Below are 19,333 nucleotides of genomic sequence, written 5' to 3' on the forward strand. Positions count from 1 at the left end.
AAGGTGTAAAACTTGTACTCTTAACCCCCTAATTGTTGAAATGAAGTAAGTTAGACATAAATAAATGGAATATTTTGTGCTCCTGGATTAGAATATTTATTATAGTTAAAATGACCTTAATCCTTGAATTATCTTCAATTAAATACAGTCTCTATTAAAATCCTAGTAAGCTTTTTTTTATGGCAGAAATTAGCAAGTTTACCCTGAAATTCATGTGATAATATGGAGGCACAGAGTAGTCAAAAGACTTCTGAAAAAGAACAAATCTGGAGGACTTACACTTCCCAATTATAAAATATACTACAAAGCTATAATAATGGAGACTGTGTGGTGTTAGCACAGGCATAGAATTGAGTTGATTGATATAATGGAATAGAATTGAATTCAATAATTAAACATTTATACTTATGATCATTTGGTTCTTGACAAGGGTTCAAGACAGTTCAGTGGGGACAGTGAATAGTATTTTCAACCAAAGGTATTAAAACAACTATATTTCCACACACAAGAGTAAAATCACACCTCTTTTAATAGCATACAAAATTTTAGCTACAAAAGTATTATAAGTGTATGAATTAAATTTTAAAGCTCTCACTAAAAAATATGGGAGTAAATGACCTATGATGATGTAGGCTTGCTTAAATATAGCACCAAAGAGCATAAGCCATGTGAGAAAAATAGATAAATTAGATTTCATAAATATTGAAAGCTTCTGTGTTTCATAGGACATCAATAAAATGAAAGGAAAATTTCCAGAATGTGAGATCTTTGCAATTTATATATCTGATAAGGACTTACAATAATATATAAAAACTTAGGCCGGCGCCGTGGCTCACTAGGCTAATCCTCCACCTTGTGGCGCTGGCACACCAGGTTCTAGTCCCGGTTGGGGCGCCGGATTCTGTCCCGGTTGCCCCTCTTCCAGGCCAGCTCTCTGCTGTGGCCGGGGAAGGCAGTGGAGGATGGCCCAAGTGCTTGGGCCCTGCATCCCATGGGAGACCAGGATAAGTACCTGGCTCCTGCCATCAGATCAGCGTGGTGCGCCGGCCGCGGCAGCCATTGGAGGGTGAACCAACGGCAAAGGAAGACCTTTCTCTCTGTCTCTCTCTTTCGCTGTCCACTCTGCCTGTCAAAAAAAATAATATATAAAAACTTTTCAACTTAATACTGAAAACATAAATAACAAAATTAAAGTGAAATTAAAATTAAAGCAAAGAATCAGACAAGTTACTTCCCCAGAGAAGATAGTCCAAAGTTCAATAAGCACATGAAAAAACTCAACATCATTAGTCATCAGGGAAATGTAAATGGAGACGGAATCAAGATATCATCTCACATGGGATAGCCATACTCACAAAGCAAGACAGTAATTTACTTTGTCCAGGCTGAGGAGAAATTGGAGCCCACAAATATTGTTAGGGAGAATGTATACTGGTGCAGCCACTTTGGAAAACACTTTGGCAATACCTCAAAATGTTAAACACACAATTACCATTGATCTACCAACTCCACCCATCCATGAGAAATGAAAGATAAATACAGAAACATAGACATGAAAGCTCATAGCAGCATTATTCATAATAGCCTCAAAGCAGAAACAAATTAGGTGCCCATCAACGGACAAATATCTAAACAAAATGTGATTCAGCCATGCCATGGAATATTATTTGACAATAAAAGGGAATAAAGGCCGGCACCACTGTTTAATAGGCTAATCCTCCGCCTGCGGCACCGGCACCCCGGGGTTCTAGTCCCGCTTGGGGCACTGGATTCTGTTCCTGGTTGCCCCTCTTCCAGGCTGGCTCTCTGCTGTGGCCCGGGAGTGCAGTGGAGGATGGCCCAAGCGCTTGGGCCCTGCACCCTCATGGGAGACCAGGAGAAGCACTTGGCTCCTGGCTTTGGATCAGCGCGGTGTGCCAGCTGCAGCGCACTAGCCGCAGCAGCCATTGGGGAGTGAACCAACGGAAAAGGAAGACCTTTCTCTCTGTCTCTCTCTATCATTGTCCACTCTGCCTGTCAAAAAAATAAAAATAAAAAGTAATAAAGTACTTGTTATAACATGATTGATTTTTGAAAATATTGTGCTGAGTGAAAGAAGCCAGTCACAAAACACTATATACTGTATAATTCCATTTATATGAAAAGTCCAGGAAATGCATATCTGTAGAGAATTTTGGTTGCCTAGAGCTGAGAATGAAGGGTGGGAGGAAATGGTAGTGGCTGCTAAGGAGTACGGGGTTTCCTTTTGGAGTGATGAAAATGTTGTCGATTTGATTACTATGATAGTTGCAGAACTTTGCAAGCATACTAAAAATCACTGAACTGTACTGTACACTTTAAATGGGCAAATTGATGTTTGAGGAGATAGATTCACTTACCCTGATTTGAACATTACACAATGTGTACATGTATTGAAAGGTCACATGGTACTCCAGAAATATGTTCAATTTTTATATGCCAACTAAAAACAGATTCAAGGTAGGTGAACTGTATGATAGGTAGGTTACACATTAATAAAGCTATTTTAAAAAATCAAAATATGAAATTTGTGTGTATGAGTTAAGGCATGAACAACTTCTAAAGAGAGCAGAGGTGCCCCATTCCCATCTTTCATGTTCTGCTCTGCACCAGCTAACAAGTTCTCTGCAGGGCCACACTGCAGATCAGAAACCTCCATCATGAAAATTAGTTATTAATTACAGTGTATCTTTAAAAGCAAAGGCTTTTATTAGGCAACATATAACACCCATATAACATATGTAACACATATCATATTTGGTAACACACAACATTATTTGGCAACATATAACACACAACACACAACATGTAACACATAACATATACCACATGTAACATACATATAACACATGTAACATCTAACATATTTTTTAATTTTCATAAAATGAAAAACGCCAGACTTACTGAAATGTAATCAAGCATATAGTACCCATAAGTTCCTACAGGAAGATGTGGTTGGAATACAAAGTGGAGGAAGACAAGGTCCCTAAGTCCTGGGTTGCTAACTCTGGAGAGAGACAGCATCTCCTTCCTCATTAGACCATGCCTCTGGGACAGCTGTAACAGCTCACTGTATTCCTGGAGTGTCATGCTTCTAAGAATTCCCACAAAGGCTAACAAGTCCCTCTGATATAACACTGATTTTGAATCTACACAGATGTATCTTTGGGGAGAAAATGCTATTTGAAATGCTCTTGAGGTTTAGATAGGATTTTGAACTGGAGACCAAGAGAATAGTATTTGTGTAAGTTCTATGGCAAAAAAAAGTGTCATTTACATGGGAAAAGAGAGCTACTAGAATTTTCTAAAGCCTGTGAATAATAAGAGTTATGATTTGTTAGATACTTACTATATCCATCACACATCTCTTAAGCACTGCACATCTGTTAACCTAATTAATCACTAAATCAATCTCTTGTAAAAAGTGCATCGTTATTTCCATTTTATAGATGAGTGGTAGAAGATACAGGAGTTAGGGAAGTTACCCACAGTAACATTTTCTTTTTAAATTTATTTACTTTATTCATTTAAAAGGCAGACACACATGCACACATGCACAGGTACACACAGAGGGATGCACACGTACACACACATGCACACATACACACATGCCTACACATACATATGCACACGCATGCAGACCTGCACATGCACACACAGAGGAATGCACATACACACATGCACATACATGCACACAGAGGCAGTGAGAGATCTCCCCTGCCATTTCTTCTGTCGCCTAGGAGGACACATCTCCAACTTACCTGCTCCCAATATCCCACACTCTTCACGTTCTTGATTCAGATCTTTTGGTTCCCTGTTTTCCTTACCCCGTAATGAGTCTAGCTGAATTACAGAGGGAAAGTTACAATTATGAAATAAATACATAACAGTTGTCTGGCAATAAAAAATAAAATGTAAAAAGAAGTTTATTAGCAAGGGAAGAGCAGGAAGGAATCAAGCAGAAACATTGATCTACATTTAGAATTTAGGGAATCAAAAGCAGATAAGGACGAAACAACAAATGGGGAGAGAGAATGTGCAAACAGGGGATCAAGGAGACAGCACTCTTGGAGGGAAGGTTATCCCTGGCATGGCCGGGACTAGGGAGACAGTGGGGAAGGTTCAAAGAGAATGGGTGAAGGCACAGCAAGAGTTTCAAGGACATTTTCAAGGTTCCAGGCCATCGTCTTGGCTTTCAACACTGACTTCTAAGGCTTAGCATGTCCTAATTTAAAAAGGTAACACTATCTTGAATATGACATGCCCCTTTCTAACATGATTGCTGATAATCAAGAATTTACACTGGTGATGTTTATTTTTGTTCTATGTAACTTCTTCCTGCATGTAGTTTTCACTTGTCTTTATAGATTTTTACTTAGCAAGTATTTATTGAGCATCTTGGCACCATGCTAATGGAGAGGGGAACAGAGACAAAAGTTGCAGCCTTGTTTTGCTCTTGCAGGAAGGGTGGTATGGTAGAGGCAGCCAAATATGCAGGTGATTCTTCTCACCCTGGGGATGCTTAGGCACTCTAAGCACAAGGATGATGGCACTAACAGGAGGCTCACACCATCCAACTGTCTATTTAATGGGAAGTTTGTCCTAAGCATTAATTTGTTCACTCAGATTTGAAATGGGACATTCCTGAGACTTAACTCATAGTCTCCTAGGCAACAACCACAGTCTAGAATCTGTGAATGAAATCAGGAAATGCTTCTGGGATTATTGTTAAAGATTCAGGAGATCTCCATATTTTTAAATCCAGTTAGAACTGTAAGTCATTTGCTATAGTCACTCCTGTCCTAAATTCCCACTTGGTTTTAGACATGTTTTAGACAGTTTGGGGGACTGAAAGTTTCTAAGAGAGTTGGTGTTGTGTTGGGTGAAATTCCCTAAAAGATGGGGTTTGCTGTCAAGGATATTATATCAACAGAGACAAGCAGATGGGAAGGAAATTTTCCAAGAAATGAATAGCATCATCGTTGCTGGGATGTACTGGTTGAGTATGGTATGGTTTAAATCCTGCTTCAAGAACACCTTGGTGCCGTGCAAAAGGGTGAGGTCCTCACAGACTTGAAGTCCAGAAGGCCATGACTTTGCTTTGCTGCCCATAAAACTAAGACATGTTCACCCCACTGATGCAGATTTTTAATGTACTTATAAGGCAATGCTTTCCCCAGTAAACTTCATCAGGGCCAAGGAAAGAGAGTGTATGTAGAAGTTTCAGACACTGCAAGATTCCTGGCTAGGGCTTAACAGATGACAGCCATGGGTAGTGAGAAGCAGGTGGTATTGCAAATTGGTCAGGGCCATATTGACTTGTTGACGCTTTTAAAAAAGGCCTAAAACTTCTTGGCATCCCTCTGATGATTTTGCTTATGGTTTTCAAATATTGAAACTTTGATAAGAATGAAGTCCTGATAACATGGGCTGAGAGACAGGCTTTTTCTCCCTTTCCTTTCTGTGTGTGCCAGGTAAGGTGGGATGGGTTGTGGTGTCACTGTGGAGCTGGAGGTGTGAACAAAGAAGTAAAAGCAAGCAGGCTGTTGAAAGCGAGAGAAGCAAAGGCAGTGCCAGAACCCGGCTTCTGCTAAGGGCAGGCTTGGCTGGGTCACATTCTAGGTCATCCACAAAACGCCCAACTCTGCATGTTGATCGGGAGTACATATTCAACAGGCTGTGCAAAAGAAGTGTAATGCCTAATAAACATGACAAAAGGCTTACTCTTCTCTTTTTTAAAAAAAATTTAAAAATGTAATTTAAAGCAACAAGGTGCAATTTTAACTTACAAAATTAGCAAATATTAGGAAAATAAAATGATTATACCAGAATTCAATTTTTGCAAGGATATGGGAAAGCTAGCACTCACACACACACATACATATACATGTACACACATATATACAAATTTGTTTGCACACACACATATAATCTATGTGATTGCTGTATACCGTTTTCGACTGGGAATTTATTCTAAATAATAACCCTGAATATTTTCAAAGATTTATGCAGCAAGATTTTATTTTCATGGGTATATTTGATAGCATATATTTGGAAACAATCTTAGAGCCCCTCAAAAAGACAATTGATTGAGTAAGTTGCATAATAAGATGTAGAGGCCGGCGCTGCGGCTCAATAGGCTAATCCTCCGCCTAGCGGCGCTGGCACACCGGGTTCTAGTCCCGGTCGGGGCACTGGATTCTGTCCCGGTTGCCCCTCTTCCAGGCCAGCTCTCTGCTATGGCCAGGGAGTGCAGTGGAGGATGGCCCAAGTACTTGAGCCCTGCACCCCATGGGAGAGCAGGAGAAGCACCTGGCTCTTGGCTTCGGATCTGCGCAATGCGCCGGCCACAGCACTCCGGCCGTGGCAGCCATTGGAGGGTGAACCAACAGCAAAAGGAAGACCTTTCTCTCTGTCTCTCTCTCTCACTGTCCACTCTGCCTGTCAAAAAAAAAAAAAGATATATAATAGAACTTGGCCATTAAATGTAATGTAGAAGGATATTGAGTGATAAAAAAATTGTTTGTGATATTCTAACTAGTGAACAATCAGCTTATGGAACAATATGTATATTATTTGTTTGCACATACACACACATAAAAGATTAGATCTATCTTCATGAAAATGCTCACAGTGGTTATTTCTGGATATAAGAATTATGGGTACTTCTAGGTTACAGTTTTCTTTTCTTCTTGTCTAAATAGTCCACATTTTATATATCACTATAAAACTAGCATAATGAATAAGAAGACAGAGAACTTAGCAGGAACTGTTTGAAAAGCAAGGGCCATCTGGGAGAATTTTTGTGGAGCTCTGATCACACTGAAGTTAATCACGCTTAATCTGAAGGTCCAATGACTTCAACCTTTTGTGAACGTGCACATATGTATTCTAGGCATTCCTCTGGTTTCAAATGTGAAATTTCTTCTCCCATATTTTATGACATTTCAGTAGCTGGTATTTACTTGAGACAGGCTGTGGTAAACATTTATAACTATTCATGTTCAGGTGTGTGCTGAGTGAAGGTCCAACCTAATGAGGAGATGCTGAAAGGTCAGAGCTAGACTTGAAAGGAGTACCATGGCGGCATTAGCCTACTGTGCTTTGGCAGGCACTTGGGTTTACTGTCTCAGAGACAGCACTGAGTTGGATGGGTCACAGTTTAAGTCTTAGCCTATGTGGCCTTCAAATGAATTCATTGCTTTGCTGCTGGAGATTATAAATTAGAACTCACACAAATGGACACTTACATTACTCTCAATTAAAAAAAGGGAACATTCTTCATATTTCCCATGTTCCAAATTTTTTTCTCTAAGAATATCGTTAAACTTTATGAACTTTAAATTTACAAAACAGCTTCACTTTGAGTCCAATTTTTCTTGGTCTTTCTTAGAACAGTGATTCCCAGAGGCAAGAGAGAATAGTGGGGAGCAAGGGTTGGGGAAAAGTTCATTAACGGATACTAAGTCATAATTAGATAGGAATGAGGCATTCTGATGTTCCACTATAGAGTAAGTAGGATGAATGCAGATAATGATAACGTATTATATATTTTTCTAAAAAAAGAAAAATAGAAGAAGGGGTTTTGAATATTTTCACCATCAGGAAATGATAAATGTTTGAGGACGTGGATATATTTACCTTAACCATATGTTATACAATACATACATGTATCAAGACATCACATGGTATCCCATAAATCTGTTCAATATTTATGTGCCAGTTAAAAATAAAAAATATTAAAATAATTATCCCATATTAGTAGAATCTCTCCCATGTCTTCAGTTGTCTCACGTTCCTGTTTCTGCCCCTGTGAATCCATTGTGTAGGAGACCTTCCAACTTCGCTGTTTGAAAAGCTGCCTTTAAAGACTCAGCTCAAAAGCTGCTGGTGTGGTTTTCTGGCTCACATCTACCAAAAGTTACTGCCTTCAATGTTGAAATTTATGTCCTATTTTTAAAAATGTAAAAGTAGCATGATTTTATGGGAAGAAATGTTAACCAGGAGTTCAGAGAGCTGAAGTTCATTTTCCTTTCTCTCAAGGGGCACCAGTGGAGCTTGGCCAAGATAAGGAAATATCTTCACATCTAGATATTTCCTGATGCTTAAAATAAGGGGTTTCCAATATCCTGTTTACTTGTCTGAACTTGGGCAAGTTATTTAATGGCCGTGTGATTCAGTTTAGTCATCAGTAAAATGTTTATGGGATAGCACCTAATTCAATGTGAATGAGGAATAAATGAGTTAATATGGGTAAAACAATTGGAACTGTGCATGGCCTGTAGCTAGGAATCAATCACTGTGTTGGCTATTTTTAATTACTCCAATAATTCTACATAAGTATGTTATGAGATATTTAAATGCAGCCACCAATAAATACTTATGGCAATATAGCAATTCATCTTACTCAATATATTTACTAAAATTTATATCCTTGCTTTAAGTAGTTTGACAGGAATATAGAAAAAAATAAATATAACAAAACCCCTACTTTGTTGAACGTTCTTCTCTGGGGTATAGTATAACAGAGTTTTACAGTGCTGTGTGTTACGATGAGAATCTGCTTCAAGGGTGATCAAGGGTGATTTATTTCAGTTGTTTATATAGTATACCAGCAGAAAGGAAGATGTTGGGGAGTACATACTACTTCACCTCTCTTAGCGTCTACCATTACAATGTAACCTTTTTTTTTTTTTTTTTTTTTTTTTGACAGGCAGAGTGGACAGTGAGAGAGAGAGACAGAGAAAGGTCTTCCTTTGCTGTTGGTTCACTCTCCAATGGCCGCCGCAGTCGGCACACCGCCCTGATCCGATGGCAGGAGCCAGGAGCCAGGAGCCAGGTGCAGGGCCCAAGCACTTGGGCCATCCTCCACTGCACTCCCTGGCCACAGCAGAGAGCTGGCCTGGAAGAGGGGCAACCGGGACAGAATCCGGCGCCCCGACCAGGACTAGAACCCGGTGTGCCGGCGCCGCTAGGCGGAGGATTAGCCTATTGAGCCGCGGCGCCGGCCACAAATGTAACCTCTTAAAGGAGTGAAGTTAGAACTTCACAGATCTTTAGTCAGACAGGATGTCTATTCTCTCCTTTCCTTTTCATTTATAGACATGCAGAATGAACACTTGCAAGTTTCTGTAATTCACCAAGCATTAGAATATTTTAAGCATTATATTTATTATATTAAATAAAGCTGGTACACATGATGAACTTTTTAGAGGATTAAAAATTTAAAGAGTAAAATGTGTTATCCTAAATTATTTTTTACTTTATGAGAAATATTTAAAAATTATTTAAAAGTTTTTGAAGAAAGAAAATAATGGGAAAGAAAGAGTTTTTAATTTTAGAGTTAAAATCAGATGTAGCAAATGAAGAGGAATCAGTTTAGTATTGAATTAATTTCACTTTCTAAAAATGGCAAAGTTTCTAAATTCACCAATAAAAAAGGTAATAAATGATAGGAAAGAATGTGAAAATAACTACAAAAATTAAATTATGCAAGGAGAGCTGCTATATGTGTTTATATGTGAATGTTTTAAATCTATGTCCATTATTATTAGTGATCACTGGATAAATACATAACACTCTGTAGAAAGGAACTGACATACGCAAGAATTGTATAATTATTAAGCATTTAATTTTAAGAGAAAGAATTTTTGTATCATAAATGGAGATGTTGAAAAATGAAGAATCAGGACAGATCAAGGTAGGTATTTAGGATGGTTAAGAGTATATATTTGATTTTTAAAAATATTTAATTAATTTATTTTTATTTGAAAGTCAGAGTTAGACAGAGGATGAAACAGAAAAAGAGATCGTTCATCTGCTGGTTCACTGCCCAAATGGCCGCAACTGCTGGGGCTGGGCCAGGCTAAAGCCAGGAGTCAGGAGCTTCTTCTAGGCCCCACATGAGGGTGCAGGAGCCCAATCTCTCGGGCCATCCTTTACTGCTTTTCCAGGCACATTAGCAGGGAGCTGGATAAGCAGTGGAGTATCCGGGTCTCAAACCAGTGTCCATATAGGATGCTGGTGTTGCAGGCAGCAGCTTTACATGTTACGCCACCACACCAGCCCCAAGAGTGTATATCTTTGATCCCATAAATAAATCAACAAAGTTTCACATTAAAAGTTCTAGATAAATAGGTAACCTTTGTAACTTCTGTTGAAATTTAACTACCTGGGAAAAGTTAAACAGGACAGATTGTCACCATTTTAGTTAAATTTTCATTGTGTCTTCACGAAAATAATACAATAGTTTCACCGTAATTCTCATTTAGATTCTGCTTTGGTGGCTGTACCCTTCTTAACTGTCAGACAGCTTATTCACACAATCTTGCTGGCTGTCCTTTACCCACCAGAGAGCTAATGCCATCAGCCTCCCACTTGCCGACACTTCTTTGGCATCCAACCATCTTGAGAATGACCCTGTTGGCCGGGGCACTCTCCCTGCCCCTGCCGATGGAGCTGTGTGATTCCTAACCCAAGCAGAAGTGAGGAGAGATGTTTGTCACTACCCTCAGATCCATTAGTTTTGAGACAGCCCATAAAGAATGAAACTTTAATCTGGCTCATTTATAATGTTTAATTTGGCTCTGTAGTACATATACTTTTAGAGGCTTCTCTTTGTACTTTTTACCAAGAAACAAATTATCTTTAAAAATAGTAAAACTTGGTACACTCACCTGTAGCCCTGGATTGCTAACAGATGTCAAGGTTTCAGAACTTCATCTATACTAATGTTTCATCCTTGAGGCATTCACAAAGACAGCCTGCATAAACAGTCCTTATTTGGCTGGCTTGAAATCACTTATTAGCAGAGTTTGAGCAACTTGGCAATCTTGGGAAGAAGGCTAAGGAACACGACCAGCACTTGTTTGCACCACTTGGAGTCTAGCTATGGAGATGTAATTGGATTGAAGGTGTCTTCTGAATAGTAAATTTTTCTACAGTATTGAATTTTCTAGCATATCAGTCAAAAGTTAACTTTACCTTTATTCTCATGTGATTATTTTAACTTATGGCACATTATCACAGAGCTATTAGTCTAATTCCAGATAGACACATTCAGGCTCCTTTGGCTCACTGTGTTTCTGCCCACACTTTGGTTTTTATTCTACAATCTTTCCAGATGAACTCATGCTGCTGGTTGCTCATTAAATTGTTCTTGCCTAAGTACTTCCTGATCAATTCTATTATTATTTGTTCTTATTCTTTCCAAGTATTGATGTTAACTGCTTGGCAATTTCCTGGATCTCCTCTTTGGCACATCTTAAAGATTAGAATAGTTATTATTATAATTATTTTTTTGACTTTTTCTGCAGTCCATCCACCAGTCTCTATTTTCTGCATTGTTTATGACTTGAAAATCTATGAGATGTAAACATTATTTATATAAAAATATCTTATTTTGTGGATAATATTCACAGGTGTTTCTTAGCAAAGATATATATCACTAAAAGATAGTTTGAACATACTAAAACAGGAAAGAAAATTAGTGAGTAAAAATGAAGTATTAATAGCTGAATATGCCTTATATGGCAAGTCATTTGAGTTTTCCCAAATGAAGAACGTGGAAAAGACATGTTATTAAAATTAGTTAAAGTTACAAATAAAGTAGTTTTCTTTACATAAGTCATGTGTGAGCAACATGTTATTTTTTCACATTTTATTTTATTTTATTCACTATTTGATTTAATCAAATATTGCTTTTATTATAGGTAGATGTGTATCTGTTTTGGGCCCTTAGGTATAGAAGAGACAGAAGTGACAGTTTGACAGTTTTTCAAACCAATTGTAATGAGTACTGGGTTATAGAGCATGGGTAAGACACATCCCTTGAGTATGGGAAGTTCACGTCCAGAGAGGATGTATAATACTGTGTTTAAATAACAGAAATATGCTTAGAGAATACGAAGAAGACCGGAATTAACTCTGCCAGTCATAAGTTGGGGAAAATTTCCCTAGAAGAAGAGAAAGTATTTGAGTCATTCTTTGAGAGTTAGAGTATTCTAGACAGAGGTCACTACATGTACAGATGGCACTATGAAAATGTGCCTTTTCCAATATGACTGGAAGGGAGATGCAATGATTCATTGTGTAACATTGACTTATTCTGATGGGTTGCAACCCTTCTATAAGCAGATCCATCCTAGTTTTGTTCACTGCCCTGCCCACAGTCTGGCACAGTGTTTGGCAAATATTACATACCCAATACGTATTTGTTAAGGGAACTAATGGGTTATTAAAGGCTAAGATACAAGTATTTGCACTGTGGGAAATGAGATGCCTTAGGGGTCACTGAGCAGGGAGTCCTATGACCCCATTTGTTATATAGGGAAATGAAAAGTTGTTCTGGTGGGAATGAGGAAGATAAATGGAAATAGGACCGGACTTCTGGCGGATACATGAGTTAGCTATTCCAGAAAGGAAAGGAAAGGGGTGTCTTGGTGGATGATGGAACAAGCTTCTGACATGCAGTGGGAGGGATTCATTGACTGGATCTGAAGGGTGAAAGAGACAGAAAGGGAGAGGTTCTTGAGCTAAGAGGTTGGATGAATGGCAGTGTTATTAACTGAGATCAGGAAAGCAAAAATGGAGTAAATTTTAGGGAAGGCTGAGTGATGAGTTTAGTTTTGGACATGTTTAGCTTGCTTTCCTGAAGAACTTCCAAGTAAAGCAGAATCTGGACGGGGACATGTAGCCTTGGGAGTCAGCACGTGGACGTGAAGTTTAAAACTATGAAGGAAACGAGGTTAGAATGTGAAGACTAGGGGGGGGAAAATCAATCAACATGGAGCTTTGGGCAATCCACAAACCTAAGGGACAGGCAGAGGGGGAGGAGTCAATATGAAAGGAGCTAACAATGATGCAAAAATAGACTGTGAGACAGATACTGTCTTATGTACATTGTACATATTATCTCATTTGGCCTTCACAACAGCCTGGGGAGGACGTCTCAGCGAAGTAGAGACTTTTCTAGGAAATGCAACCTGAAACCTTGCCTAGAGGGAGTTTAAATTGGCAAAGTTCTACTGCTAAAGGGCCAGGTAGTAAATATTTCAGACTTTGTGGGACTATAATGTCTCTGTGGTAACTACTCAGCCGTGCCTCTGTGATATAAAAGCAGCCATAGACAAGCAAGTGGAAATGGTTTTCTTCCAACACTTCTTTATCTGTGGACACTGACATTTACATTTCATATAATTTTCACATGTCACAAAATATTTTTCTGTAGATTTTTAAAAACAATTTAAAAATGTGAAAATTAGTCTAAGCTCATGGACCATATGAAAAATGGAACAGTTGGCAGCTGAATGACCCAGTGGAACAGCTTAGAGCTTGCTGACCCCTGGTTTAAAGTGTCAAATACAAACATATGAACTTAAAATTGTTGCTGGAATCTTGCAAATAGGAGGTGGTGCTAAGAAGGAAGGGATTTCAGTAGAGTGGAGTGTCAAAAATATCCCTGCAGTACACTGGGGGAATGATGAAGAGTCTGGAAGAGTAAGTGTTGACTTTCTTAAGTATGGCAGAAGATGAAAAGACAGAATTGGGTTACAGCTCATGGGAGAAGTAGTCACCAGGATGGTCTTTTGTTCAATTTGGGATTTAAGCAATTTGGTACCACCCTCCACTACACCCCCTCTTTGTTGTATCTAAGATGACTAAGAGGGGTTCTATTTGATCCTTACAATAATCCTATCTGCCTGGTGAGTCTAGTGTTACTGTCAACATTTTGCAGGCAAAAACCTGATGATGGGTATAGGAATCTGGTGCAGTGGTTAAGACACAGTGTGGGATGTCCATATCTCGTATTGCAGTACCTGGTTTTGAGTCCCTGCTCTGCTACAAATTCCGGCTTTCTGCTAATGTGCACTTTGGATGCAGCAGGTGATGGTTCATACAGTTGAGTCTCTGCAACCCATATGGGAGACTTGGATTGAGTCTCCTGGCTTTGAGCTCCTTGCTTTGCTCTGGCCCAGCTCTGGTTGTTGTGGGCCTTTGAGGAGTGGACCAGTGCATGGGAGATCACTCTATATATCTCTCTCTTTTTCTTTCAGATAAACAAGCTAAACAATTAAATGAAAAAAAAAAAAGAACTTGGGGATGAAAAGTTAGATGTTAGATGTATCCAAAATTAGTTAACAGATGAAAGATTAGAACCCAGATGCCATCATTCTCAGTATAGTTCCCTGTCCACTGTATAATGGCTTCCTTTCCAACACTAGCATTTGCAACATGCAAGAGAGCTTAGTGGTGATATTTTAATAAAGTAAACTGAAAGTATGTCGTTGTGAGGAAGAAGGAGGGAGGGTGGAAAGTATCATTACGCTCTTAGATCTGTATATATGAAATGCATGAAACTTGTTCCCCGTATATAAATAAAAGATTTGAATTAAACATTCATATGTTTACTAGTGTTTGGGAACCTTTTGTAAAGGCTATGTTGAAATGGAGTCATATGCCTGTGTTTTTTCTATTGTGATGTTCTAAATAAACATACTTTGATTAATCTTATATTTAGAGGTTTTTGGTTTTTTTCCTAGTTATTAAGATCATTTAGGAGACTTGAATCTAAACTCCTAGCTATATCACTGTGTCAGGTAATTCCTACTTACATGCACAGGGCCTAGCTCTGATGGTGTCATTTATAAAACAACTTTCCTGGTATGGTCTTCCCTTTTTAAACACTAGGCAGTCCAGTAGCAGAAAACCGGCACATTCCTGAGGGTGAAATAAACTTGCATCAAACTTTGGGATGTTTGTAAATAGTTGAAAAATAATGGATAAAGGGATATACTGCATACTGAAGAAATTTTAATATCAATCACATAGGAAATTCCATCTTTTTCCTCTACTTTCAAAGCATTTGAAGATTCTTGCAGAAATATAATCTAAAAATAAGGGAAGTATGCAAAAGCAATGTTTAAAAATTAAATTTTACGTGCAGTTTTAATCTGGCTAGAGGTTCTAGCTGGAGTCATTTGGAGACAATGCTGCCACACCTGACAAAGAGCCAACAAATTGCCTTTTGTTTCTTCATGTGGCCACTGCCACCCTCTCCCCAGCACCACATTTCTTAACCTCTTCAACTCTGTGTGTCTTTACTGTGTGCTAACTAGGAAAGCCAGGAAAATCGTTTAAAACAACACAAAAATGAACAACCATAGAAACACGATTAATGCCTATGGAAATATTTTAGGCCGTGAGAAAATTATGTTAAAAAAGGAATGTGACAGGAGAAGGAAACGTTAGCACAGCTTCAGAACACAATAAACTCCAATGAAATTTAGAGAAAATTGGCAGAAAAAGATAGTGTTCAAGACTTCTAAATTAAACAAACTGAAAGTAGATCTTTGTAAAATTAAGAGTGAGGAGGCGGGGAGCAGGAAGAAGGGTTGGAGTGTGGGCAGGAGGGAGGGTAGGGTGGGAAGGATACATGTTCCTAAATCTGTATATATGAAGTACAGGAAACTTGTAAACCTTAAATAAAATTTAAAAAGACCTCTAAATTATCAATTATTTATTTCTTGCTACCTATGATAAGTCACATTTCTAATATGCTTATTTATTAAAAACAATGACAAAATATAGCAGATTTTTGTTTCATGAACTAGGAAGCAAATATCCTATATGAAGACTAGATTATTCTGTGAATGCATCATTTCATAGCTCCAATTAGGATCATAATTTAATATACATTTGATTTTGATAGGCCCTTTCCCTGCTGTCTTAGATTGGCTTTCTCTCCACTTAGATCCCTGAAGACATCACTCTGTCATCATTAACCTTGACCTTTACCCTTCTGTTCCAGAATCCAAAATCATCTAGAGACCAAATTTATATATATATATTTCACACAATATTATTTTCATTATTATTTAACAATGCTTCCAAACTATAGTTCTTTTCTGAGTCAAACTGCACAGTTATATTGTCTATGTTGTTTCTTTTAAAAACAGACTCATGGTACACGTGTTCTGGGGACAAATTGTCCTACCCAACAGGGAAACACTTAAGATGTTCTTTCAAAGAAGATTACAGAAATAAAATGCTTTGGATTTTCCTTCTAATTGATTATATCTGGTGAGTGTTGTAATTAATTATTAGAAACCAAGGGAAATTATTTCAAGGCATAATACTTCCTGGAAAGGGATTATCTTTTTAAAATGTAAACTTTTCAAGTAATAGAATTTTGAGATGACAAATTTTTAGTTTATATTATAGTCAAAGGCTCAATGTGCCACTAAATAAGGAGTTCAGCAAATAAAAGTAAAAAAGACTATAGTTCAGCAGGAATATAGGCAAGAGTTCTAAACAATAATCAGAAAAAGATGTGCAACTTCACACATATATATAGTAAATTTTAAAGTATCACAATTAAAACTATAGTTATGTATCACTCAACAATTGGTTTGACAAAAATTTAAAGCAAAGTTTGACAAAACAACTATATTTGTAGCAAAACTGACATACACTGGCTTTTTTTTGTTTGTATTTATTTAGTTTATTAGCTCACAAACGTAAGGGAGAACACGTGGTATTTATCTTTATGTGTCTGGCTTATTTCACTCACTATGTCTTCCAGTTGCAACCATTTTGATGCAAATGATGGGATTTCATTAATTTTCATAGCTGAATAATATTCACATTTTCTTTATTCATCTGATAATGGACATCTCGGTTGATTCCATATTTTGAGTATTGTGGACAGTGCTGCTATAAACATGATGGTGCAGGACTCTCTTGGATAAAATGTGTTCAGGTCTTCTGGGCATATACCCAGTAGTGGGATTGCTGGACTGTATGGTAAATCTACTTCTATTTTTTTTTTTTTTTAAGAAATCTCCCCACTGTTTCCTACAGTGGTTGCATTTATTTGCATTCCCACTGGCAGTGTGTAAGAGTTCCCCTTTCTCCACATCCTTGCCAGCATTCGTTGCTTTCTGTCTTTTGGATACTAGCCATTCTGACAGGGGTGAAGTGGTTTGATTTGCTTTTCCTGAATGGTTAGTGATGTTGAGCAGTTTTTCACATATTTGTTGACCGTTTGTATTTCTTCTTTTTTTTTTTTGTATTTCTTCTTTTGAAAATTGCCTATTGAGGTTCTCTGCCCATTTCTTCCTGGATTGAATTTATTTTTTTTTTGATGGTGTTGTGTGTTTTTGAGTTGCTGATATGTTCTCAATGTTAATCCTTTGTCAGATAAATAGGTTGCAAATATTTTTCCCACAGGTAGTAATTTTTTTTTTATAGGCAGAGTGGACAGTGAGAGAGAGAGAGACAGAGAGAAAGGTCTTCCTTTGCCATTGGTTCACCCTCCAATGGCCGCTGTGGTCGGCGCGCTGCGGCTGGCGCACTGCGCCAATCCGAAGCCAGGAGCCAGGTGCTTCTCCTGGTCTCCCATGGGGTGCAGGGCCCAAGCACTTGGGCCATCCTCCACTGCCTTCCCGGGCCACAGCAAAGAGCTGGCCTGGAAGAGGGGCAACCGGGACAGAATCCAGCGCCCCGACCGGGACTAGAACCTGGTGTGCCGGCGCCGCAAGGCGGAGGATTAGCCTATTGAGCCACGGCGCTGGCCCCCACAGGTAGTAATTTTTAACAGATTTTTATTGTAAGTATCATACACTATATTAAATATATAAACAAACATAAACTTCATTAAATATTTGTAAAGCAAACTTCCATGTAAATATCATGCAATTAAAAACAATGGAAATTACCAGAATTTCAGAAGCTTCCCAACTGCATTTTCTATTGCATTTCCCTCAGTGGTCACCACCATACTGGTGGTAACCATTTTACAATAGTAATTTTCTTTTACAGTAATCATTTTCTTATTTATCTTCATTCTTTTTCTAGGATGAATATATCCCAAACAATAGTTTTTAGTGTTTGTATAGATAGATCCATAAGCACTAACATATTTGTCTCCATCTGGCTTCTTTTGTTCAAGGTAATGTTGGTAAGAATTTTCCCTGTTGCTGTGTATGGTTGTTGTAGTCTACTCATTTTCATTAAGAGAGAGTATTGTATGATCATGCCTACTATTCCCATTGTGTATGGCTAGATATTTTGATTGTAATTTTGGCTATTACAAATGGTGTTAGAATAGACATTCTTGAATATGTCTCCACTTGCACACATATTTCTCAAGGACATATATCTGAAATAGATTAAATGGATCATAGGGTATGCTACAATAATAACTTTGAAGACTAGATCAATATACTTGCCTTTTATACCTCTACTCATCACCCCAAAGACAAGACTCTACATTTTTATAGGTGCTAACTATAGGACCAAAGGCTTTAGATTGGCCAAATTATACCAATTTTGTAGCTACTACTCAGTGGCTTTCAAAAAGTACTGTTTGCATTCCCAATTCCTATCTTAGGTTTGAAGAGCATTTAAGTATGCTAATAAGTCATTGTTTGCACCCTGTCATCTTCCAAATCAATACTATTCTTCTGTGACTTGCTCTATTCTTGGTAAGTTGACTCCTACTGAGGGTATCACTTGGTCCTCCTGCTGGTTGGCTTCTGGTTGAATTTGACCAATGAGAGATTGAGGTAGCCCTCTGGTTCTCCTGTCTTGTGTTTTGGCCTATAGAATACATACTCAGGAGGTCTGAAAAGAGAGAACTCATATTCTTCAATGATTCCTCAGTAGTTTCCCTCTTATGTTGCTCTAGTTTCGTGGCTCATTCTCCATGACTCCAGTTCCAAGTAGATTCCAAGCCTTCTATTTCTTCCCCTTGTCTCCTCAATCCCAGGATTGGTAATGACTTCCTAATATTGTTAGTGTTTAAGCACATACTGCCAATTGTCCCCTTATCCCTCTTCATACATATAACAGGTTTTTAAAAAGTCTTCATTGATCCATTTGGAGTAAATTTGGTTTCTTTAAATATAACTTTCTTTATAGAAAGTTGCAGAAGTCTCTTCAAGTACATGCTTATTCAAATTTTTGGAATAGTTGTCACATTTAATTTCAGGTTTAAGTAGAAAAGGACTACTGAAAATAAAAACATCCATCAAAATATTTTTAAAAAATGTAAAAAAGATTAGTTGGTGTAATTGAATATTAGGTGATGTGGATGCCAGTGAATTGAAATATACACCATATGAGTTAATGTAAGATCACAAATTGGAGCCCATATATTTTGTCAAATTATTCATTGTTTTAAAATATCTTATTCTCAAGGATTTGTTAGCTGTTTTTCTTTTATAAGTGTATTTGATAGACTCTTTTTTAAGTCAGCAAAGCTATTTCCCTGCATTATATCCCCATCTCCACCCCGAGTGTACATCACACTCAA

This window comes from Oryctolagus cuniculus, chromosome 4 (genome assembly GCF_051225735.1).
Source record: "Oryctolagus cuniculus isolate XC-2025 breed Fujian yellow rabbit chromosome 4, ASM5122573v1, whole genome shotgun sequence".
Classification (NCBI taxonomy): domain Eukaryota; kingdom Metazoa; phylum Chordata; class Mammalia; order Lagomorpha; family Leporidae; genus Oryctolagus; species Oryctolagus cuniculus.